At 54.3% G+C, this 24,620-nt stretch overlaps 1 protein-coding gene and 1 pseudogene across 1 annotated transcript in view; one reads left to right on the top strand and one right to left on the bottom strand.

Annotated features, from left to right (window-relative positions):
- LOC136570728 (uncharacterized) overlaps window positions 1-24,620 on the top strand; it is a 2,607,743-nt pseudogene that overhangs the window by 1,001,918 nt on the left and 1,581,205 nt on the right.
- LOC136570729 (uncharacterized) overlaps window positions 1-24,620 on the bottom strand; it is a 2,347,277-nt gene that overhangs the window by 853,697 nt on the left and 1,468,960 nt on the right.

Here is a 24,620-nt window from a genome sequence, read left to right as displayed (position 1 = left end):
CTCTGACGCAGACACAGAGGACAAAGTCCCCAAAGGCGGCAGAACCGCCAGGGCGGCCGGTGGGGGCAGCAGGGGTGCACGGGACAATGCTGCTGTTGTGTCGCTCAGCTCCGGGAGTGGCAGCACAGGCGCGAGCTCTGTCCCTGCGGGAGGGGATGGCGGGGACAGCACGGGGTCGGCAGCAGCTTCTGCCCCTGGCTCTGGGATCGGCCGCAGAAGCGCAATCGCAAAATCCGGCGGAGTCCGCACGGGAGGTGGCGGAACAGCCGGGGGGGGCGGCACCGCTTGCCGGTCGCTGTCGTCGCTGAGTGCGTTGCCTTGCAGCACAGGCGCAGCCGCGGGAAGCGGTGCTGCTGAGATCGGCCGCGCAGGCGCAGGCAGGGCCGCTGCAGCCGGAGACCCCACAGGCTCTGCTGGAGGGACACCGGCTGGAGGGGCCGCACGCACCCGCGGGGCGGGCTGGGGTGGCCCTGCGGGCTCGGCAGGCGGGGCCCCGAGGACCGGTGCCACCCGCGGTGCTGAGCAGGGCAGGGTCTATGGGCTGGGCGGGGCGGTGCCTGTGGGGCCGGGCGGGGGGCACAGCCCACTCAGACCCCCCCGAGGGTAACGAGGGGGGGAAAAATGGCTCCGTCCGAGCATGCTCCAAAGACGCAGGAAAAAAAACAACTTTGGCTGCAGGCAAAATCTCACCCCCCGCTGCGAGTCAGCGGGGCTGGGAAGCAGCAGATCGTCCCCCTCCAAAGGGTCTTCTCCCGTGAGAACTGGGGGGAATGGGGCTTGCCCCCTGCAATCAGCAATCCACTGAAAGGACGCTGCTCTCCGTTTCAAGACCAGGAAGAGCGTCCTGAACCCGGGATAAATCCTGGGCTACCCCAGTCCACGGTCCAAGGCGGCTTCAAAAATGGATTCCATGCATTCCCATATGAACATATCAAGGGCATAGAGCACATTCATAAAAAACCCACAGAGCTTTGCCCATCAAAAAAACTCATAGAAATGTCTCTCTACCATAGGAATTCTGTCCTCTTCACCCTATTTTTGTCAGAGGGCAATAAGTTTCTCCTCTGAAGGGGAGAAATGAACCTCTGCCTCTGTGGGGACCCTCCCCCACATTTGCAGCCACAATCTGCGAAGGGCAGCATTTTCAGGAGGGGAAAAGCTAACAGAACCTTGTGACAGTGTCCAGCACTCTCTGGCCAGCTGCATGGTGCTGCTAGGCTTTCCGGACATCTTTTCTGGAGGCTTTTCAGAAGGTTCCCTTTGTGGTCAGCCTTGCTGTGAACCCTGTCCAAATCAGGATCTTCAGTTCTTCAGCTCCTGGCTAGAATCCACTTCTGTGGTCACTTGTGAGGTGACCATCAATGCCACACACTTGGGGTTTACCCAGTGTAGCAGCTCCTCTGGGCTCTCACCAAGTGATGAATCTCCCTCAGTCACTCAGGGTCACCATCTGTGACCGTGGTCACAGGGGTTTTCAGGTGAGGGAAGAGACGAGAATGTTGACTCCATGTTCAGAAGGCTTGATTTATTATTTTATGATAGATATTACATTAAAACTATACTAAAAAGAATAGAAGGAAAAGTTTCATCTCAGAAGGCTAGCTAAGCTAAGAATAGAAAGGAAAAGAATGAAAACAAAGGTCTGTGGCTCGGACAGAGACTGCCGTGACTGGTCACTTATTCCAAACATCCCCACGAGACCAATCACGGATCCACCTGTTGCGTTCCACAGCAGCAGATAACCATTGTTTACATTTTGTTTCTGAGGCCTCTCAGCTTCTCAGAAAGAAAAAATTCTAAAGATGGATTTTTAATGAAAAGCTGTCTGCGACAGTCTTGTAGCCACTTATAGGTGGCATCCCTGCCCTGATTGCCTGAGGCATCATGGGCCCATCGAGCTAGGAACAACTCCCCCTTGTGTTGCCAATCTAAGTCTATCTTTGACACCTCTATTTTTGCTGCCTGATCTACCTGCTCGTTGTTTCAGTGTTCCTCATTAGCCTGACTCTTGGGAACGTGGGCAACTACATGGTGGACTTTCACAGGCAGCTTATCTACCCTGGTAGCAATATCTTTCCAGTCATTAGCAGACCAGATTGGCTTTCCCCTACGCGGCCAGTTGGCCTCTTTCCACCTCTCCAGCCATCCCCGCAGAGCATTGGCTACCATCCATGAATCAGTGTAGAGGTAGAGCTTTGGCCACTTCTCTCTCTCAGCAATGTCCAGGGTCAGTTGAACGGCTTTGAGTTCTGCAAGTTGACTTGATCCACCTTCTCCTTCGGTAGCTTGTGCAACCTGTTGTGTGGGGCTCCATACGGCTGCTTTCCACTTCCGGTTCATTCCCACAGTGCGGCAAGAACCATCAGTAAAAAGAGCATATCGTGTATCTTCTGCTGGCAGTTGGTTGTATGGTGGGGCTTCTTCAGCCTGTGTCACTTCTTGTTCCCCTTCATCAGTGAGACCAAAGTTTTCACCTTCCGGCCAGTTTGTAATTATTTCCAGAATCCCAGGGTGATTCAGGTTTCCAAGATGGGCGCGCTGTGTGATAACAGCAATCCATTTACTCCATGTAGCACTGGTGGCATGGTGCATAGAGGGAACCTTTGCTTTGAACATCCACCCCAGCACCGGTAGTCGGGGTGCCAGGAGGAGTTGTGCTTCTGTACCAATCACCTCTGAGGCAGCCTGGACTCCTTCATAGGCAACCAAGATTTCCTTCTCTGTGGGAGTGCAGTTGGCCTCAAAGCCTCTGTAACTTCAGCTCCAGAATCCCAGTGGTCGACCCCGAGTCTCCCCAGGCACCTTCTGCCAAAGGCTCCAGGACAAGCCATGGTTCTCGGCTGCAGAATAGAGCATGTTCTTCACATCTGGTCCTGTCCTAACTGGGCCAAGGGCAACTGCATGAGCAATCTCCTGCTTGATCTGGGCAAAGGCTTGTTGCTGCTCCGGGCCCCAGTGGAAAGTGTTCTTCTTGCGGGTGACCAGGTAGAGAGGGCTCACGATCTGACTGTACTCAGGAATGTGCATCCTCCAAAAGCCTATGGCACCCAGGAAAGCTTGTGTCTCTTTCTTATTGGTGGGTGGAGACATTGCTGTGATCTTGTTGATGACGTCTGTAGGAATCTGACGCTGTCCGTCTTGCTACTTCACTCCCAGAAACTGGATCTCTTGAGCAGGTCCCTTTGCTTTGCTCTTCTTGATGGCAAAGCCAGCTTTTAGGAGAATCTGGATGATTTTCTCCGCTTTCTCAAACGCTTCTGCTGCTGTCTTCCCCACACAAGGATGTTATCAATATACTGCAGATGTTCTGGAGCCTCACCCCTTTCCAGTGCAGTCTGGATCAGTCCATGGCAGATGGTGGGACTGTGCTTCCATCCCTGGGGCAGTCGCTTCCAGGTGTACTGCACGCCCCTCCAGGTGAAGGCAAACTGAGGCCTGCATTCTGCTGCCAGAGGAATGGAGAAAAATGCATTGGCAATGTCTATAGTGGCATACCACCTCGCTGCCTTGGACTCAAGCTCGTACTGGAGCTCTAATATGTCTGGCACGGCAGCACTCAGTGGTGGAGTCACCTCATTCAATGCACGGTAGTCCACAGTCAATCTCCATTCTCCTTCAGATTTTCGCACAGGCCAAATGGGGCTGTTGAAAGGTGAGTGGGTCTTGCTGACCACCCCTTGGCTCTCCAGCTCTCGGATCATCTTATGGATGGGGATCACAGCATCTCGAGTGGTTCTATACTGTCGTCGATGCACTATGGAGGTGGCAATTGGCACTTGTTGCTGTTCTCCCATCAGGCGTCCTACTGCAGATGGATTCTCAGACAGCCCAGGCAAGGTGTTCAATTGCTGGATGCCCTCTGTCTCTACAGCAGCTATCCCAAATGCCCACTTGAGTCCTTTTGGGTCTTTGAAATACCCACTTCGAAGGTAGTCTATGCCCAAAAAACATGGGGCCTCTGGGCCAGTCACAATAGGATGTTTCTTCCACTCATTCCCAGTCAGGCTCACATCAGCTTCCACCAAAGTGAAATCCTGGGATCCTCCTGTCACACCAGCAATAGAAACAGACTCTGTCCCCACATGTCTCGATGGGATGAATGTACATTGAGCACCAGTATCAACCAAAGCTTTATACTCTTGTGGTTCCAATGTGCCAGGCCAACGAATCCACACAGACCAGAAAACACGATTTTCCCTGGCCTCTACCTGGCTAGAGGCAGGGCCCCTCTAAGCCTGGTTATCCTTCTTTCCCTGGGCAAATGTCTTGGATGTTCCTTCAAGGGGATCAGACATGGCATCATCAGCATCATACCTGGTGGTTCGGCTACGGGCAACTGGAGCTGCTTTCTTCCTGGTGGCTTCCTTCAATTCACGCACCCGTCGTGCCAGAACAGCAGTAGGTTTTCCATCCCACTTCCTCATGTTTTCTCCACAGTCACGCAGGTAGAACCACAGCTCTGTTTGTGGGGTGTACCTTCTCTGGCCATCTGGGGAACGTCTGCCTTGGATACCAGAACCTCTGATCTGTACTGCCGAGATTTGGAGAAGGTCTTCTTTAATCTCCTCTCTGAGCTTCTTATGATTCTCTTCTATCTTATCCTCTAAGTTCTGCAGACGTGTTTCTACCGCTGCAATTCTGGCATGTGTTGGGCCATGTACAGCATCTGCATATGCTCGGAGCTTCCTTGCCATATCCAGCACAGTCTCATCCCTCTCATCCCGCTTCATTATGGCTAGGGCAGAAGCATATTCGTGTGGCCCAAGTTGCACAAGTTTCCGTCACATCACAGATGTGCATGGCACCAGGTCTGGGTTCCTAGTTGTCACATCATCTGAGAAGATAATCTCTGCCACTGCCATCTCTCTCAGGCGTTGGATCCCTTGCTCTATGGTCTTCCACTGTGTCTGTTGCATATAAAGATCATCTGCACACAGGTATCTTTGTGCAACACTTTCCAAGACCCGTGCCCAGAGGCTGTGAGGGTTTGCCCCCCTCATCATTCCTTGGTCAATGACAGGATCCTGTGACAGGGATCCCAAATGCCTCGTTTCTGTGCCATCCAGAATTGTAGCCTCGCCTGCAGCATCCCAGAGACGGACTAACCAACGAATTATGGATTCATCAGGTCGTCGGGTGTAATCCTTCCGTAAGCCACGAAGGTCCTTCAGGGAAAAAGACTCAGTATTTGCATCTGATCTTGCACCTGCTGCTTTGACTCCTGATTTTATGTCAGGAGGCATTGAGGTTCCTTCTCCTGCATCATCATCATCATCATCATCCACTGGTCGATTGGTCTTGTCCGTGCATTTCCCACTTCTAGTACTGGTAGCAACAGCCATTGGTTTAGCTGCTGGCTTAGGCTCACTATCTGGTTTGGCTGCTGGCTTTGAGCCTGGGGTGTTGGCTGCAGCCTGAGTGACTGGGACAGCTGCTGATTTATCTCCCTGACCCCCTGCCTCCGTCTGCTGTCCTACAGTCTCCAACAGAGTGCGATAAGCATATGCCAGGGCCCAGCTCACTGCAGTGCCCTTTCTCTCCTTAGGCTCATCCTGATATTTCTCTTTCAGATATTTCCCCACCTCAGCTGGGTTCTGAATTTGTTTATGGGGAAAATCCCAGACTATAGGGTCAGAGAATTCCTTCAGGATTTGGCCCATATCCTCCCATTTCCCACACCCCTCAGGATGTTCCACGCCTGGCTCTACTCCTGAGTCAGGGGCCTCATCAGTCTGTCTAGAAATCTCAGCCCTCATTCTGGAGAAACAGCAGACTGTATAGAAGAAGGCTACCAGATTGAATACAAGAAAGATGGTTTCTTTAACATTCAGGGGAAACTGAACATCCTTCACTACTGATGCAACCGATTCATAGGAGAAGAAGGAAAGCAAAGGCTGAAAAGCCTCATTCCCTGCTGCTCCTCCTCTAACAAACTGGACGAATAACCATAGCCAAGAACCATTCATACCTGGAGCAGACCCCAACATGTTTATAAACTTCTTGCACATCATTGCCATCAAGCCCAGCAGGATAGCTATTCTGGTCACTGCCCCTCTACTGTAAAAACTACGTATGAGGGACAATACTAGAACTATTTCAGGATAGGAAAATAAACCTAGGGACCACAGAGGTATTAAAATCTCGAAAAACCCTAGGGACCAGAAGCACATGCAAGCCTTCACCCCAACACTCATCATGAATTCAAAAAGCATGGCTATTAACTGCTTCAAACAAACAGAGAGTAATGGCAACCAAAATACACTCAAAACAGGGTTTTTCCACTCACTCTCTCGAGCCCAGCGTTGGGTGCCAAGATTTTGTCGTGGTTTAGGGCAGATTTGGAGGAGAATTTCCAAATTAGGGCCCCTCCAGTAAGCAAACCCACACGGTCCCTCCCCCCAACCGGTTCGGGAAGGATTCCTCGGAGAGGAGTGGAAAGAACCTGTTTATTTAACAGGCACAGCACCCCCCAGCACACAAAATGAACAATACCGGATGGCAACACTGAAAAAAGATGACAAATTCAGAAAGTCTCTCTTGGGGGTGGTCACTCTGTTCTCAGTCCCTCCGGCGCTGGGGCTGCTGCTGCAGGCCAGAAGGTGCAGGATTTTGGTGTTTCCCAGGTCCCAGTCCGGAGCAGGTTCGAAATGGTCAGAAAAAGGAAAGGAGAAACAGTCCAGGAAGAAATTGGACAGTTTAGCTAAACTAGCTAATGAGCAAAAGCAAGCAGAAGCGAAGCAAGCAAGAGCGAGAGAGCAAAGCGAAAAGCAAAAGCAGCAAAAGCCAAAGCTGCAGTCTCTGTGTCCCGCCAGGCTGATAAGAAAACCAAACCAAAACTTTCCCTCTTCAGAGCCGGTCTTAAAGGTACAGAACATAATATCCAACATTAACAGGACACATGAATGGGGATACAAGCATCATAACGTCACCCTAGGACACTGGCATCGTACTGGGAGTGTCTGGGAGTAACTGGGATCAAACTGGAGGTGACTGGACTTATACTGGGAGCAACTGGGACGACAGCGGGGGCAAATGGCATCGGGTAAGGTGTGACCGGGCTCATACTGGAAGTGACTGGGGCCACACTGGGCTCTTACTGAGAGGGACTGAGAGTGAAAGGAACCATACAGGGCATGACTGGGAGCCGCTGGGACCGTGTCGGGGGCAACTGGGATCCTACCGGGAGTGATTTGGACCATACTGGGAGCGACCGGGACCCACCGGTGAGGCGGCGGCGGAGCTGGGAGGCGGCCGCAGCGCAGGTGGGAGCCGCGCTGGGTTGTGCGGGGGCTCGGGGCTCGCTGCGGGCCTCGGGGGCGGCAGGGGGCTCAGGCGGGTTCCTTGTGCCGTGTCCGGCCCGTGGTGCCGCTGCCGTGAGGGCGCTGCGGGAGCGGCTGCCCGCGGTCTCCTTGCGGCCGCTGCCTCGGCAGGAGCCGCTGCCGGAGCAGCGCTGGCTCGGCCCGGTTCCTGTGGCTGGGACAGAGGCGGCTGCCCCGTGCCCGCGGCTCTGCGGGGAAATTCACGTGGCCGGAGGTTTCTGTGCCCCGAGGAGACAGAGGAGTCCTGTACAAGTGACTTTATTGCTGAGCAGAGGGAGAGGCCGTGGCGCATTTGCCGTGCGCTCTCTGCCATTGTTGTAGTTCGCAGCCTCCTTTTTATCCTCATTTTCCCGGCTCATCTCCCTCTCCCTTTGCCCACTGCCTGAGGTACTTGGAAGGTTCAGACCTCCCGATCTGCCAACTGCACCTCGTTAATGTGCACCCCCACTTTTGTAAGAGAGCCGATATTCACGGCTCTGTTAAGTCTTTTTTGTTCTCGACGTTCAGGAATGTAGCGGGACTTTCTGTGAGCAGCAGTCCGTGTTAATTAATAACATTTATTGAAGCTGGTGGTTTTGCCCGTTACTTCCTTATCTACAAGCCCCTGGCCCCTCGCTCAGCTGCTGAATGAGCTGCACTCTCAAGGTGTGGAGCATGGTAAAAAGGTGAGAGGTGCTGTAGCACATCAGAGCAGAAGCAGCATTCATTTAACCCATGGTCTGCCAGGGAACCACAAAACCATGTCCCATTCCCATCCTTTCCACGTTTGGACTGGTACATGAGCTGCTTTTTTGTTTCCTTTGTTATCTGTTTCACCACTTTTGCTTTGTCATCTATTTGCCAAGACCAGTTTGAGTCATTTGATTTTCCACAAACTCCTCTTTTCTCTGCTAACAGATGATCTGATCCCATCCCATGGGGAAATGTTGTGTTCCTCATTTCAGTGGATTGCTCAGCAGGAAGGTCAGGAGCTGGAGCTGTCTGGGTGGTTATTCCGAGGACAGCTTGTAATCTAATGGTGCCAATGAAATGAGAAATGGGTTCTGTGGCTCCTGATATGAATTGGTTTGGGTTCCCAGGGGCTGGTCCATGGTGTTGTAGGATTTGTTCTGCTGGCCGTTCATCTTCTCCCCATTTTTGGCCGCTCTCTCCAGCCAGGGCTGCATCAATTGACCATTTTTCTCTAATTAAATCATCAAATACTTGGATTCCCAACTGATTTCCCGGAACTTGTGGTAGCAAGAACATCTCAGTGCTCTAATCCACCCTATATAACATAGACAGTGACAGAACACGTTGGAGTGGGCAGAGGGATGATTCCCCCCCATTTATTTATAGTGAAGTTTTCCCAACATTCTCCATTTGCTGTTTCCCTTTGCAGCTTCACCCGTTTCTGTTGCAGGGTCAGATATCCTCACCCCGGGCTCTGCCTTGAGCTGTGCAAATTCCATCAGTGCAAGCAGGCAGAGCTCGGGGTGAGGGGCAGGGGGAATCAGCCCAATTCCTGCCCCAGGCAAGAGACCCAGGTACATTGGCCAGGCTTTGCCCAGCAGGGTTCATTTGCATTTCTAAAGCTCCTCTCCTGACTGACTAGAACCAAAGCTTCTCTTCCAGGGCAGCCATCTGGTGAGTCACATATGGCCCCCTGGAATCTGCTTTTTTTAAAAAAAGTATTAACTATTTAAGAGTTAAAAGTATCACGGTTAAAGCTCTTCAATTTTGCAAAATACAACATAAAAGCGAACATGGAAAAACCCTGACCAAAAATTGATTCTCACCCTTCTGTCCCAAACCTACCTGACAATATAAAGTAGGATTATTATAAAAAATGTTTCTCATGTTGTAATCTTATCACTGAAACTGTAGGGAAAACAAAAACTCTCCAAGAATCTCTTTAGTGTGAGAGAGTCAAGGCATTGCTTGGTTCTGGCCAGGATGTGCAACAGAAATACTTTCATCCACACATAGCCCGGCTGTGCAGAAAAAATCATTCCATGACATGTCAGTTTTACTCGATTTTTCCTAAACTTTACGTAGTCTGAACCAATCTAAATCCACTGCTTTAATGTTCATTGCTTCCAAGTCGTGTAAGTTTTTAGTATTTGGTTTCCTATTAGACTCGGATTTCTTCCCCTCTGATGTGAATTCCGTCCACACTCCTGGATTTCCTTCTCAGCCTTTTCCAGACCAGGTGTCTCCAGCTGTGCCGGGGGCAGTGTCTGGGGCAGCTGTTGGTTGCTGTTTGCTGCGGGGCGTTGATGTTTTGTTGCTGGTCGTTATCTCTGTGGGTGTCTTTTGGGCTATTCCCAGTCTGTTCGGATGTTAAACTCGTCTCCATTGAGTGGTGGAGATGAGTTTAACATCTGAACAGAATGGGAACCCCTTAAATAAAACCTTTAAAATTTCTTTCCCAAAGGCAAACCTTTGAGTAGAGAAACCTTTCTGAGCAGAGAAATAAGATTTAAAAGAAGCAGAATGAGTGCATTTTGCAGCAATGCAGTCGCAGTCAGCCCAGAGTGTGGGTGTGAGTGAGCCCCAGAGTGGAATTGTGCCGCGGTGCTCCCCAGCAGCTGTGGCAGTGCAGGCCCTGCCAGCGCTGGAGCTGCAGCAGTGGCAGCGAGGCTTGGCCGCAGTGGCTGGAGGTGCCAGAGGAGGGTGGCCAGGATTCCCGAGGGTTTGAGCAGAGGATCTGTGGGCAGGCCCAGGGGCTTGGCCCGCTGTGGAGCCCTGGCTGCTGCTGCGTTGCCTTCAGGGCAGGCTCGGGGGCGGCTCCCATGGTCCTGCTGCAGGCGGGAAGTGCAAATCTCCGGGGCTTCAGAGCCCCTGAGGCCAGGCTGAGGGGTCCCCCCGTGCTCAGGTGTGCTGGCGGCTGTTTCTGGCCTCAGGGACACTTGGCGTGGGCCCCTTGGCCACCAGTGGTGCTGCTTTGCACTCCTTAGGCAGGAGCCGATGTCCTGGCTGGGTGTTGGCAACAGCAAAGTCCCAGGGCAGGCTCTGTGCCAGCCCAGCTTCCTGGGGGAGAGATTCCACAGGAGACAGGATTCTGGCTACAGCCTGCCTTACATTTACATCCCTTATTTCCACCCTGCACTAGGTGGAGAATTGCCCAGGTAAGGAATTCCAGACATGAATTCCAAGGGAGATAATTGAATATCTGCCTTGGGTCTGGCTCTTTTTCTTGCCAAAGCCAATGGCAAAAGCTGTACCCATGGCATCTTGGTTTCTATCTCCGGCTTCCAAAGGTGTTTCTTTATTTCCCCATTCATTCTTTCTACCCAACCCGAGCTCTGGGCTTGCCAGGGGTTATGGAGGTCCCATTGTATTCCCAAAGCTGCCATAACCCCCTGAAGGGTCTTTCCTGTAAAATGAGTTCCCCATCTGAATCTATTGCTTCCACAATCCATTATCTTTGAATTATTTGTTTTAGAAATAGGTTAATAAGTGATCCAGTGATTGCTGAAGCAGTCAGAATTGCTTTTGCCCCCTGTTAGGTGCCATGGTGTCAGCAGAAGATTTTGAAGCCTTCCTGCTCAGGGCATTTCAGTGCCAGGCTCTTACAAGCACCCACAGCTCCGCGGGTTGAGCTGAGCATGGGCCGGTGACCTGCGCTTTGTCTGATTCCCCCTCCTTAATAACAGCCTGTCTTGTAGCTCTTTTCCCTTCTGCTGCCCTTGCAGAGCCATCCACAAACACATTGTCTCCCTCAGGCCAGGGAATGTCCCATCAATCTCTCCCAGCCTGGCTCGGGACCTCTGTCCCTTGAGTGCAGTCCTGGGTTCCTTGCCAGCCCCTCTCCAGGCTGTTCAAACAGGAGCTGGGTTAAACCCTTGCCCTGTCCTCAGTTCTGAATCCTCCTGTGCCACTGAACAAGTTTCATACTGTAATAACCGAGCCCTGCTCATCCATTTAGAGGCTCTTTTGGTTGTCAAAGCTTTAACTTGATGCCAGACTTGAACTCTAGGAGATCCTCCTGTTGTCATCAGTTTTCAGCCTCTGTTCCCACGGAAGCTGTGGCTGCACAATTCTGCAGACAATGAGGCTGCTCTCTGGCCACTGGGTTAAACATTTTAGCACAAGAATTCCTTTGGCAAGACCCTGTTTAATGTCCACCTATAATTCAAATTGTTTTGCCCTGTCTGGAAGGGCCAGGGCAGCTGCCTCAGTTAATCTTAATTTTAACACTTGAAAATTCTGTGTTTCCTCCTTGTGTCCATCCATCCGGTTTGTTGACTGGCAAGATAGGAGTGTTGTAGGGAGACACCCTTGGCTCCAAAAGCCCTGCCTTTAACAGGGACTCAATACCAGGCTGTGAGCCCTTCCTTCCCTCTCTTGGAACAGGGTATTGCCTGTCCTGGTTGCTTTAATTTGTAGAGGCTCCATATCTAATTTTCTGTATTTCCCTGGGGCTGCCCACACTTCTGGGTTCACTTCAGCATAGGCCTTGTCAGACTTTTGACACAGAGGTACAACAGAACTAGCCTCTGTATCCCTTTTTACAGTATTAAAATCCAGCTCTCAAACTCCTTCCTAGTTAATTACAATCACAGGAGGAAGAAAATGAAATTCATTTATTTCAAACCTATCCCCCACAGCTTCTAATAGTGGTTGAACAAATCATACCTGCTCATCTTTCCCACTCATTCCCTTAAAAATTAAAATATTCCTTTACTATTTTCCCCTTTAGGTCTAAGATTCAGAGCAGATTGAGAGGCCCCTGTGTCCATCAGGAAATGCCTCCTCTCAATGCAGACCCACCTGAATGTTCTCAAGGGCTCCAGTGTGGAGGGTCCCTGGTGTGATGGGAGCTGTGACAGCCCTGCCAATCCATGTCCATCACGGGGTGGACTTGCTGGTCCTGAGGGTGCTGCTGTCTCTGCTTGCAGTGTCCTTGTGCCCTGCAGCTGGAGCCCTGATTCCTTGCCAGGGGCTGTTTGGGTGGGCTGTGCCCTGCCGAGGAGGGCAATGCCTCTGCCGGGTGCTTGTGGCCGAGCCCGTGCCCTGGGTGCCGGGGCCCCCTTGGGCCCTGGGCCTGATCCCTCAGGGGCTGTAGGAGCTCTGCCCTGGCCTTTGCCTTCAGCTTGGCCTTTTGCTGCTCCCTTCTTGCATTCACCTGCTGGGCCTTTGTGCCCAAGTGCTGCAGGGCCTTCTTCTGCCCCTCCTGCAGCCCCCCTCAGTGCCTGTGGGTGCTTGTCTTGCTTTACAAGACAGGTGTCTGCTTGGGAAGGCAGAAAAAGCCTCTCTTGGAATGGAGAATGCAAACCCCTCCCTCTTAATTTTTAGGATAGTGAAATCAAGGGGCTCTCAGGCAAAGATATGGGATTAGGAATAACGGTTCTTTACTAGTGTGTATAATATAATAATAGTAGTGTGTATAAACAGCTCCGGCAGTGACAACAAACAGAGCCCGGAGCCGGTCCCGGCCTTTCGGCTGCGGCGCTTTCCCCTTGGGTGCAGTTCCGGGCACGGCCGGCAGGGGCGCCGGTGGCTCCCGCGGGGCGGGGCAGCGCATCCCTGCCATGGGAACCTCTCTTAACGGCAATAGAGCAATCCCTTCATCTAACTCTTTCACTTTTTTACCTTCGGTAGCCTTTCTCCCGTGTTTTGAGAAAGAATTTGGAGAGGGCTGCCTTTTAACTGAGCTCCTAGTGTTTTGATAAGGTGCTTCCTGTAGAGAGAGGGATTTTCCCTGAACAGCAGGAGCTGTGGTTACCAAGGGGACGTAACTCAGAGCAGGAGGGGTCAGGGGAGGATATCCCGCCGAGGCTCGGTCGGAGTGTGGGCAGGGTCTGCTGCCGGAATCGCCAGAGGGGGATCTTCCCGTGGAGGCCGAGCCGGAGCGTGGGCAGCCCCCACATGGCTTATGGCGGCTGATCCGGCAGCTCCCAGCAGAGCAAAGGCAGGTGGGAGACCCCGGCAGCAGCGGCGGTGCCCAGCGCAGCTGGCACGGGCAGGGCAGCCGGGGATGGGATGGCTGGGACCCGCCCTCGGTGCGGTCGGCGCGGTGACCTCGGCCCACGCGGCAGGACAGAGCAACCCCATCTTCCCCAGCATGGCCGGCAGAGCGGCCGCGGGCCGGGCAGTGGGGCCAGGGCGCACAAATTCACCGCCAGCGCCGGGGCAGGTGGAGCTGCCCTGGGCAGTGAGCCCGCACCTGGGATGGAAACCGGGGCAGGCGGAGCTGAGGCGGGCAGCGAGCCGGGACCCGGGACAGGCGCCTCGGCCGCGAACGGAGGGGGCAAGAGCTGCAGAGGATCCCACTCTCTTTCTGACTTTTCCTCTTGTTCCCCTCCCTTTCATTTCCCCTTTTTATTTTCTTGTTTTTTTCCTCGGGTGTTTCTGATACTTCAAAGATTTTTATTCTCCTAAAATCTCCTGTCTAACATATGGCATATTCTCTTTCTTCTAGATTAAATGGTTTTTTTTCCAAATAAATCCAGAACCTAACAAATCTAAACTTCTGCTTGGATATTTTGAAATGGTCGACGAGCTAACTCATGACCTCCTAATGTTGTTTTTCTCATCACCTTTTTATTTATCCTTTGGCAAATTAAGCATCTTTCAGTTACTTGCTTTGCTACACCAAAAATCCCAGTGCACCCAAAATTCCTTAAAAAATGATCACACAAAGCTTGAGTACGCCAGTGGGGTTTCTGATGCACGTCTTCTAATATTTTCCTAGTAAGCACATTTTATTAAGTAATTGTCTTCCATGTAGAAGTTTCTATTTCCCTGATTTATATTGTTCATTTCCTATCTTGTTTAATTCTTTTTTCTCGGCTTCCCTAAACTTTGGAATTTCCAGTTTTTCCTCGTTTGGAGTGAATATTAAAATAACTCTTTCAGCTCCATTTTCTGCTGCATCCTTAGCTTTGTGATTTGCCCCCAGTTTGCCCAGTTTGCCTCTCCTTTGGCCCAGGCCGGGTTCCCCCCGCCCGCAGCGGCTGGGAGCAGCCGAGAGCCCCGCGCTGCCCATGCCGACCTGTCCCGGCTCCATCGCCGCTGCTGCCGCGGGCTGCGAGGGCTGCGGGAACGGGGCACCGAGGGTGTGGCTGCTGCTGGGGGAGGAGGAGGAGGAGGGAAGGGCAGGGATGGAGGCGGAGGAGGAGGCGGGGTAAGGGGGGAGAAGGAGGGGGAGGAATGGAAGGGGCGGGATGGAAGAGGAGCAGGAGGTGGGGATAAGACAGAGGAGGAGGAGGAGGGGGGATGGAAGAGGAGGAGCGGGAGGCGAAAGAGCAGTGAAGGAGGCGGGGTTAGGGGGGAGGAGGAGAGGGAGGTGGAGATAGGACAGAGGAGGAGCGGGAGGAAGAGGAAGAGGAGGTGCAATGGTGGATCAAGGCTGAGCTGAGGGAACCACGCGGTCGCAGCCCCCACCTGTGGGATCATCGCCCCCCCCCCCCATGGCGCAGGTGAGCGGGGAGGGGGAGCCCGGCCCGGATATCCCGGGGGGTCCCTGGGTTGGGTTTTTGGGGGATGTTTGGAGAATGAAGAAGTCCAAGGCTGAGCGGAAAAGGCCCCTCGGGGGGACATCGGGGGGTGGCGGTGGCGGCTGCCGGCAGAGGCAGCCTGGAGGAGCAGAGCCCTGTGTGCCCCAGGAGGCCAAAGTGGGGAGGCCAGAGAGGGGGGAGCGCCGCCATTGGCGGGAGCCTCAAGAGCCTGGAGAAGGGCAGGGGGGACTCCTTGGAGCCGCTGCAGCCCAGAGCAGAGAATGAGGGGAGAAGGGAGCCCGGGAGCCCAAACAGCCCCAGCATCCCGAAATGGGGAGAGCCAAGAGGGGGCAGTGCGTTCCCAGAGACCGCCTGGGGGGATCTCGTTGCCCTTGCCTGTGGCACGGAGGCAAATCCCATGCTGTCCTTGTCCTTCCTCGCCCAGAGCAGGAGCTGAGCATGGAGAGCAGGGAGGACAAATGCCCGCGGCAGAACCTGGTGGCAGAGGCCGTTTTGAGCGGCTCCACGGCACAGGAGGCCAACGGGGAGGAAAAGGCCCGGAGATGCCGCACGAGGAGGGGCTGCAAACGCAGATGGCGGGGATGTGAGGGGGAAAGAGCCAGCCTGGGCCGGGAAGGCGGCCGGAGATGGAGCCAGAGCTCAGAGCTGGTGCTCCATGAGCAGCTCCATGATGGGGAGAAGCCCCACACATGCGTGGAGTGTGGGAAGAGCTTCAGGTTGAAGTACAACCTGACTGTGCACCGGAGGATCCACACTGGGGAAAAGCCCTACGAGTGTGGGGAGTGTGGGAAGAGCTTCAGGAGGAGCTCCCACCTGATCAGCCACCAGAGGTCCCACACTGGGGAGAGACCCTATGAGTGCTCCAAGTGTGGGAAGAGGTTTCAGACCAGCTCCAGTCTCTTCCGGCACTATCGGATTCACACAGAGGAGAGGCCCTTCCAATGCCCCGACTGCAGGAAGGGATTCAAGTGCAACTCCACCCTCGTCACCCATCGGCGCATCCACACAGGGGAGAGGCCCTACGAGTGTGATAAATGCAGGAAGAGGTTTCAGACCAGCTCCAATCTCCTCCAGCATTATCGGATTCACACAGAGGAGAGGCCCTTCCAATGCCCCGACTGCGGGAAGGGATTCAAGTGCAACTCCACCCTCGTCATCCACCGGCGCATCCACACAGGGGAGAGGCCCTACGAGTGTGATAAATGCAGGAAGAGGTTTCAGACCAGCTCTGATCTCCTCCGGCACTATCGGATTCACACAGAGGAGAGGCCCTTCCAATGCCCCGACTGTGGGAAGGGATTCCAGCGTAACTCCCACCTCGTCACCCACCGGCGCATCCACACTGGGGAGAGGCCCTACGAGTGTCCCCAGTGTGGGAAGAGCTTCTCCAGGAGCTCTCACTTGACCCGACACCAACGGAGGCACCGCTAAGGGAAGCCCTGCGAGTGCCCCGAGTGCGGGAAGAGCTTGGTGCGCTGCTGCAGCTCCATCCCCCACTGGAGGAGGCACTTTGGGCACAGCCCTGGTCACTCACATTCCCTGTGATCCATGTTGGGAACACTCCTGGCTGCTTGTCCGTTTGTTTGGCCTTAATTTTTTTCTCTTCTCCCTCTCTCTCTACTCCAAAAGCCAAGAGGGATCGATCTGTCACCTCAAAACCACTCAAATTCCACTGAAAATAACTGAATGTTAACCCAAAAAGGCTCAATCCTACCTTAAATTCCTTGTTCCCTCCTCAAAAAAACTCAATCCCATGCCAAACTCAATCCATTCCACAGCCACCAGGGTGAGATGGGGTTGGAAGGAGATTGGGAGAAGTGGGATCCCAATTTGGAGCAATGGGATGGGGATTGTGTGGGGCTGGGTGTGTGGGTTGTATTTGATAGCAAATAAAACTTTCAGAGTTACTGATTTCTGTCCCATTTATTTTCAGTCAATTCTGTTTGCAGAGTGCCACCTTCTCAGCTGATTCAATTCCTATAAAAATCCCATTTTTTAATTCATCTAACCCAAACAATCCAAAAACCAATATTGAAATAAAACCACCCACACACAATTAATTTTTTAAAAATAATTTTAATTTTTCAAGAGTACTTAAGGATGTCATTAAAGTTTAATTGTTTGGTTGAAATGTCTGAGAAATTATAGTGGTCTTTGGTTTTGTGTTTAGTATATTTGTAATATGAATTGTTTAACTAAGAGGTGTTAGATTGCATGGTAGTTTCTTTAGATAATTTTATCTAAAGTACATTAGTCATCGAGTTAAAATTTTCAAAAGGTATTTCTTGATATATAATTTGTTTATTTATATGCATTGGTAATATTATAGTAATAGTTATTTTTGGTTTGAGTTAAATCATAGTTGGAGTATTGCAAAGAAGAGTTGATATTTTTTTTATTATAATTTATTTAATTTCAATTATTATTTCTTTGTTTATAATTTTATTGCAATTTGTTGAGGGGATAGGAAGGAAGTTCAAGGGCAGGAACATTTTTTCCTGGCTGGGAACTGGAATTCCAGACCCAGGGAGTGTGTGCAGGACCCCACAGACTGGGATCAAATATGGGCTGGGATCAAATATGGGCTGGGATCACCTGGACTGGGATCAAATATGGGCTTGGATCCTTTGGATTGGGGCTGCACAGGCTGGGACCATATGGATCAGGACCACACAGACTGAGATCAACTGGACTGGGATCAAATATGGGCTGGGACTGTTTCTGAAAGTAACTTTGTTCTATAGTTTTTATTTCTGTCGTTAATTAAGCTTGTGAAAAGGCTGCTTCTGTTAGACTGCCTGCTTGGATGGGATAACATCCAATGCACACGGGATGAGGACACCTGTACAGATCTGCCAACTATCAGCACTCCCCGTCTGAAGGCAGAGTGCACCAAGGCCCAAAAACTGGAGGTGATAAAGAGAAGGAGCCAAAACCACAGCCAAGAAACACACATGCTCTGAAAAGGCAGACCCAGGGAGGGGCCATGTAAAATCATTCCTGGAATATGTAAAGTAGTTTATGGATATGCATGAGGCTCTATGAATATGCACCAGGCTGATGTGAGGGGAAAGGTATTTCAGGGCGATGCAGATTCCTTGGTTGTGGTTTTAGTCCATTCTTATCACCTCCAGTTTTTCGGCTTTGGTCCACTCTGACTCTGAGAAATTGAGGTTTTGGGATTTTTAGTATGTTGTGGATGGAAGCAAAATGGAGGGCACAGTGTTTCGTCCTGGGTTTCTTCTTCATGCTTCTTCCTTCTTCTTCATGGGTTTGGGTGGCTTTTTGTAATTGGGCAGAAATTCCACATTGCAGGCTCTATGGGATCAGTTATTGGGTTAAAAGGGAAAATAATCTAGGTGTCAGTTCCTAATTGGATAGTTTAGTCTTAAAAGACCTTGGAACAAGAGATTGTTGGCCATTTTGTGCCTTCTAATGAAAAGCTGCTGAACTCCCAGTAATGAGGCTGTTTTACTGATAAGAAATAATAAACACTTGAGTCTGAACATGAATTACTGTCTCAAGTGCCTTCAATCCAGAGCCAGTGAAACCAACAACTGGTACCCCACAGCTTGAGGTAGTGCCAAGGCAGAACTTGTTCATGCTCTTTTCCCCTGGTGATTTTCTACTCCCGTCCAGACTCTGATAGCAAAGCTGTGCTGGTGACAAAAGATTGACCTTGGCATCCTGGGGCACTTTCTGGGTGGGTGTTTGAATCTGCTTTTCCAGGCCTCGGGCTGAGCAGGGTGAGGCCGAGGCCTGGGCCCCTCCAGGCGGCGCCGGGAGCGCCGGGGCAGCGGCGAGGGGCGGCCCTGAGGGGCGGCACAGGGGGCATTTCCCCCGAGCAGGCGGGCGGGCGGGCGGCGGGGAAAGGCACCCTGGGCACAAGGGCAGGCACAAGGGCCCCGGTTCTCTGCAGTGCGGGCGGCCCAGCGCCAATCGCTGCTCCCGGAGCCGCTGCCAGGGCCGGGTCTCCTCCCCGCCGCTGACCCTGCACCTGCAGCGCTGCCTCCGCCTCTGCCGGGCTCCCCGGCACGGACGGCAAGGACGTGGACACGCTGCAGCAGGGGCCCAGCAGGGACACCCAGATGGTGCCGGGGCTGCAGCTCCTCTCCTGCAAGGAAAGGCTGACACAGCTCGGCTTCTTCAGCCTGGGAAAGAGACCCAGCCTTGATCCAGCTGTGGCCTTCCAGTACCTGAGGGCAACACACAAGAAAGCAGAAAAAAGACTCTCCTGGAACAGGTTGCCCAGAGAAGGTGGGCATGTCCCGTCCCTGACAGTGTTCAAGGCCAGGCTGCATGGAGCTCTAGACAAGCCGGTCCAGTGCAAGGGGTCCCCAGCCACAGCAGGGGGGTTGCAGCCATGGGATTTTCCAGATCCCTTCCAAGCCAAACCATGCCACGACTCCATGATTCTGGGATACTTCGCCTCTTCATCCTCTGGCAGAAAAAGAAACTTGGCCCCAAGTTCCACACTGCAGACCATGTCTTTTGGCAGCCTGCAACTGTGTCAACAGAGGATGAAAAGAGATGACATTACTGACACGATTTCCCTTTTCTACTTGAAAAGTAAACGCTCTGCTCCTGTCCACTCTGGCAAAATTGTCAGAAGAGGCAACTGTTCCCCATGAAATGCTTGGTCTCATGCAAAGAAGAAAGAAGCCAGAAGCCAACAGTCTTCGTTATTGCTACATTGTTTTCTTTGGTTACTTCTCTAATAGGAATGACTTTGGGGTGTGATTTGTTTGTTTCTCTCTTTCGTTCCTTGGGGCGCGCGGCGGCTCCTCCGTTGGGTTCGCGGGGACAACGGAGGAACGGCCGCGAGCTCCGGCAGCTCTGCAGCAGCAGCAGCAGCAGCAGCAGCAGCAGCAGTGCTTCTCTTGATTGGTTTTCCACTCGACTTCCCACTCGCTCCCCATCCTCTTCTCCCTCTCACACTCACTCTACTCCCATCCCGTGCTGGGCCGTGCCGTCCATGTTCCGCCTCTCCCAGCCCGGCTGATGCCGCGTCCCGCAAGGCGCCCCTCGCGCGGGGCCGCCCCGTGCCCACCCCTGCCCGGCCCGCCGTGGTTCCGTCTCGGCCGGGCTCTCTCCGTCCTGGCTGTGGTGCCGCTGGAAGAGCCGCTCGCTCTGGTGCTGGCGGAGCAGCGCGGGCTTTTGGCTGCGCCTGGCGCTGGCGCTGGCTCTGGCCCAGCCCCGGCCGAGGCCCCGGGCCCGAACGAAGCCCCTGCCACGGTTCCGCCTGCAGCCGCCCCGCTGCCGCCCAGCTCCCGCCCTGTGGCCGACAGCGTGGCCGGCAGCTGCCCCGCTCCGAGCTCCGCCGCTCGCCAGCTCGGCCGCCGGCCCCGAGCCGCCGCAGCCCGGGGCAGCTCGGCAAGCAGCAGCGCGCCGGGCGGGCGGGTGCCCCGGGAAGAAGAGCGGCAGCGCCGTGCCGCCCGCAGGGGCAGCGGCGGCTGCGGCAGCGTTTACTCCGGTCCCTGCCTTGCCGACGGCGCCCCGGGAAGAGACGGGGCCGGCTCGGAGGGCGGCGGGCGATGAGCTCAGCCTTGGCTCGCAGGCGGCCATCAAGCGAGTGTCCCGGGAGCGCATCTCGGAGTGGGCGCGGCCGGGGAGTGAGCGGGGCCAGCGGGAGGAGCTGGCGGGGCGTGCCGGGCGGGGCTGAGGCGAGGCCCGGCAGGGCGGCAGCCGGAACGCTGCGAGGGCAGCGAGCGTGGAGTGAGCGGGGGCCGCACAGCGCCCCGGGCCGGGCCATGGCGAGCCGCGGCGGGGCCGGGCAGGGGCTGCCCGAGGCGCGGCGCAGCATCGGCCCCGCTGATGGCATCGCGGTCCCCCCGCAGCACAAGGGCGCCCTTGTGCCCCTGGAGCTGGCGCTGCTGTGGAAGGTGTCGCGGCCTGGCTTCTCCAGCGTCGTGAGGCTCCTGGACTGGTTCGAGGTGCCCGAGGGCTTCGCGCTGCTCATGGAGCGTCCGCAGCGCTGTCAGCACCTCAGGTACTTCCTGCACGAGCGGCGGTTCCTGACGGAGCCCGTGGGGCGGGGGCTGTTCCGCCAGGTGCTGGAGGCCATGGGGCACTGCAGCAGCCGCGGCGTCCTGCACTGCCACATCAAGGCCGAGAACGTCCTCGTCAACCTGGCCACGGGCGAGGCGAAGCTCATCGACTTCTGCTGCGGCACGATCCTCCAGGACACATTCTACACCCGGATGTCAGGTGAGCCCAAAGCCGGGGCCCAGCCGGGCAGCGGAGTTCCCCCCTTGGCTAGCAGAGGGGGAAGAGGGAGGGAAGGAAGGAGGGAAGGAAGGAGGGGGAATCCACCTTCAACCAGCTGCAGCCAAGTTGCTTTGTGGCAGGGCAGGGGCTGGCTGTTGTGGAATGGGAGCTGGCTGGGAGGAAGGGAGCAGCATGGGCCTGATGAGCTGCGCCCATGTCCCATAGGAACGCAGGAGTACAGCTCACCGGAGTGGATCCTCTTTGGCTGCTACCAAGGCCAGCCAGCCACCATCTGGTCCCTGGGCATCCTGCTCTATGAGCTGCTCTGTGGGCACCTTCCTTTCCACACCAACGAGGACATCGTCCGGGGCCAGCTCTTCTTCCCACCCCGGGTGTCTCAAGGTGGGGATGCGCCTTCAAGGCATGAGGGGAAGAACAAACGGGGTTGGGAGGGGCGGCTGGCACATAAGCGTCCTGCTCTTGCAGCTGGTGAGGAGGTGGATCTCCTGGGCTTAGCTGAAGGAAGTGGCACCTGTGCCTCTGTGCTGGTGTCCTCCGCAAGAGAGGATCGATAGGAAACTTTTGGCTGCAGCTCTGAGCACTCCTGGTGTGGCCTGGGCACTGTGGAATGTGGTTGAGCATGGACAGGAGCCTTGTCCCGCTGAGCGGCGGTTTCTGGTTTCTCTCCGCAGAGTGCCATCACCTCATCAGGTGGTGTTTATGCATGGAGCCCACAGACAGGCCAGCTCTGGAGGACCTTTTTGAGCATTCTTGGCTGCAGGAGCCCTGCCTGGCCCAGGAGACAGCAGAGATGCCTCCCTGTGCACAGGAGGATCCAGGAGCCCAGCAAGCAGCAGCGGCACGCGTCTCGTGGCGCTGGAAGAAAACCCCGGAGCGTTTCCCTGCGGCCGCGGCGCGGAGGAGAGAGCGCAGCCAAGGAGATGCTGCTTCCGCTGGTCCCCGCGAGCTGTGGAGGGAGCGGCTCCGTGCTGCCCTTCCCATTGGAGAAGTGGTGGCAGTGCGGTGAAGGTGCCACGGACTGGGACAGGGGAAACATCCCCCTGCAGCTCAATGGCATCGTGATGTCCCTGCAAGCCGGGGCACAGCTGGCATATTCTTCTGGAGCACGACGTGGAGCTGGGCACACCATCCTGGAGCTGGCCGCTGGCGGGGCAGAGCCGATTGGCTTTGGCTGCGGCCCCTGCCTGGAGGACACGCTCTGCGCCCCGATGGAATCAAGATGAGTCCCCAGCCGGCGCAGGGGTGGGGGATGCTGGTGCTTCCAGGCACGGCAGGGCTCGGCCTGGCCACGCGCCGGAGGTTCCCCGCTCGGCGGCGCTGGGGAATATTAATTTTTCCGCCGGCCACCGAGCTGCTTTTTGGCAGGACAGGGGACGGATGTTGTGGAAGGGGAGCTGGCTCCTGGCCTTGCTGACAGCTTCTGCCAGCCAGCCTGGCACGGGCTGAGGCGGGGGCAGCCAGCCTGACAAAAGCATCCATCCATGTGGATAGGGGCGGCAGAGGGGGACGAGTTCCGAAGCCGTGCCCCAGCTAGTCTGCTCTGCAGGCCCTTGAGGAAGGGGTGCATTTATGGGCGGGAAAGGTGGGGATTTTCCCCACCCCTGGACAGGTTTAATTCTCACATGGAGTGGTCAGACCCTCCTCAGGCCCATGAAACGGTGACAGGCTTTGTGCTTTTTCTTGTTTCCAGGTCTTGTTTTGAATTGACTTTCATGCAGTTGTTCTTTGTTTTTCCCAGGAGGATTACACCTGGTGCCTGGACCGGACGGGGAAGCGCCTGCAGCGTCCGTGGAGCGCGTCCAGTGCCAGCGCTGCCCCAGGGGCCACGGTCTGCAGGGACAGCCCCTTCCGGAAGGACAAGGACCTGGTTTGGGATCGGCTCCTCTCCTGGCAGCAGCTCTCCAGAGGTGGGCACCCGGCTCCACAGCTCGGCTGGCAGAAGGGCTCCGGGCAGGCGGCAGCGGGCACACGGGCATCCCGCTCTTGCAGCTGCTGAGGAGGTTGCTGTGCCGGGATTAAGCAGAGGAGGTGGAACGTGGCCTGCCCCGCTGCCCTTCTCTAAAAACAGAGAATGGGTCAGGAGGTTTGGGCTCTGAGCAGAGCCAGCAGCCTGGCCCGGGCACAGGCCATGGCGGGACAGGGGGACAGGAGCCTGCTGCCACTGACCGTGGCTCTCTGGTTTCTCTCCGCAGGCTGCCAGCACCTCATGCCATGGGAACGGCACTGCTCGGCCTGCCAGGCTGGGAGGGCTGGAGGGCGGCCGGTGTTCATTTGCTGTCAAAAATAAATTGGGTTTTTTGTCATTGTCATCATCGGAGCGTTTCTTTCCTCCTTTTCCAAGCTCTTGGCCTCCCTTCCTCCAGGGTAATCTTTTTTATCCTTCCTCAACCGCTTGATGGCATTTGGCAGGGGGGGTTAAGCAACGTGAAAAATTCAACAACAGCTCCCGTTGCCAACTGCAGCAGCCCCTTCAAGAGCCCTGAGCTTCCACCAAGGTCAGTGTGTGCCTTGCAAAAGGAAGTGCTTTGCAGTGATGGGGTTGTTGCCCTGCTGCAAAAGCTGGGAGGAAATCAGAAATGGAAAAATGCCAATTGGGCTCAACCACCGCCCAGGTTCTTCATCTTTTCCCTCTTCTCCATGACAGGCAGGCAGGGCTGGACTCCAGCAAGGTTCAAGTCCTTGGTGCTCTCTGGCATCAAAGGGATCAAGTAAACTCTTGCACGCAGGGACTACAACAGGGCTTCTTGTCAGATCCCAGGAAATTCCTCTGGCTGCCCTGGAGGACTCGAGCCCCGACCCAGGGCGCTCAGAGACCCTGGCACAGAGCCCAAGACCCCTGTGCCTTTGATTTAGCCCTTGGAAAAATCAACCTTATGATGCCGATTTTTGCCCCAAAAGGCGAGAAATTACTGCTTAAGAGACTCAGTCAAATAAGCAGGAGGTATTTTATTACGACGTCGGAGAAATCCTAAAATGGGATTTCTAAATCTTTACAGCAAAAGCGTACCTTTTTATACAGTTTTAGGTTTGGGATTACATCATATTCATGCATATACATATGGGGAGTGGTGTAGGCGGAGCGTGGGCGGGGACTTCTCTTTTGAGGATCTTCTCAGGGGTTGTTCCGGTCGGCCTTCATCAGCTTCGAGGAGTCTTCCTCTTTAAACTTTTGAACCTCTCCCCAAATTTGGTCAATTCCCGGTGTAGTTGGCTTAGTCTCCAGGCCTTGGCAAGGGTCTCAGGGTCAATTTTACATGTTGGCCCTAAACGTGCTTTACCCAGCAGTTCTTCTCGGCTCTGAAATGCACTGAACTTATCACTGTCTGTCCTTATCTCTTCCCTGTCATTGTGTTCCATACCTTACCCAATTTATTGCTCTATGTGATTTCCTAACATTGAATATTTCCCATAACTGCTTTATATTCTATGCTTTAACCCATCATCTCTTGAAAGTAACTGTTTTAGGGGCTTCATTTCCCTCCTTTTCTTATAACTTACGAATTCTTTCGTCAAGTTCTAATCCTTCGGGGCGTTGATACGCCCGCACCATCGCCCAAATCATTTGGATCTTACTCATCAAGGATTTCAGCCTCCACCACAAGCATAGGTTCATAAAAGTCAGTATAAG

The sequence above is a fragment of the Molothrus aeneus genome, unplaced genomic scaffold (genome assembly GCF_037042795.1).
Source record: "Molothrus aeneus isolate 106 unplaced genomic scaffold, BPBGC_Maene_1.0 scaffold_36, whole genome shotgun sequence".
Lineage (NCBI taxonomy): Eukaryota > Metazoa > Chordata > Aves > Passeriformes > Icteridae > Molothrus > Molothrus aeneus.
The sequence above is the reverse complement of the archived record's forward strand: the minus strand, read 5'-3'. Positions and strand labels throughout refer to the sequence as shown.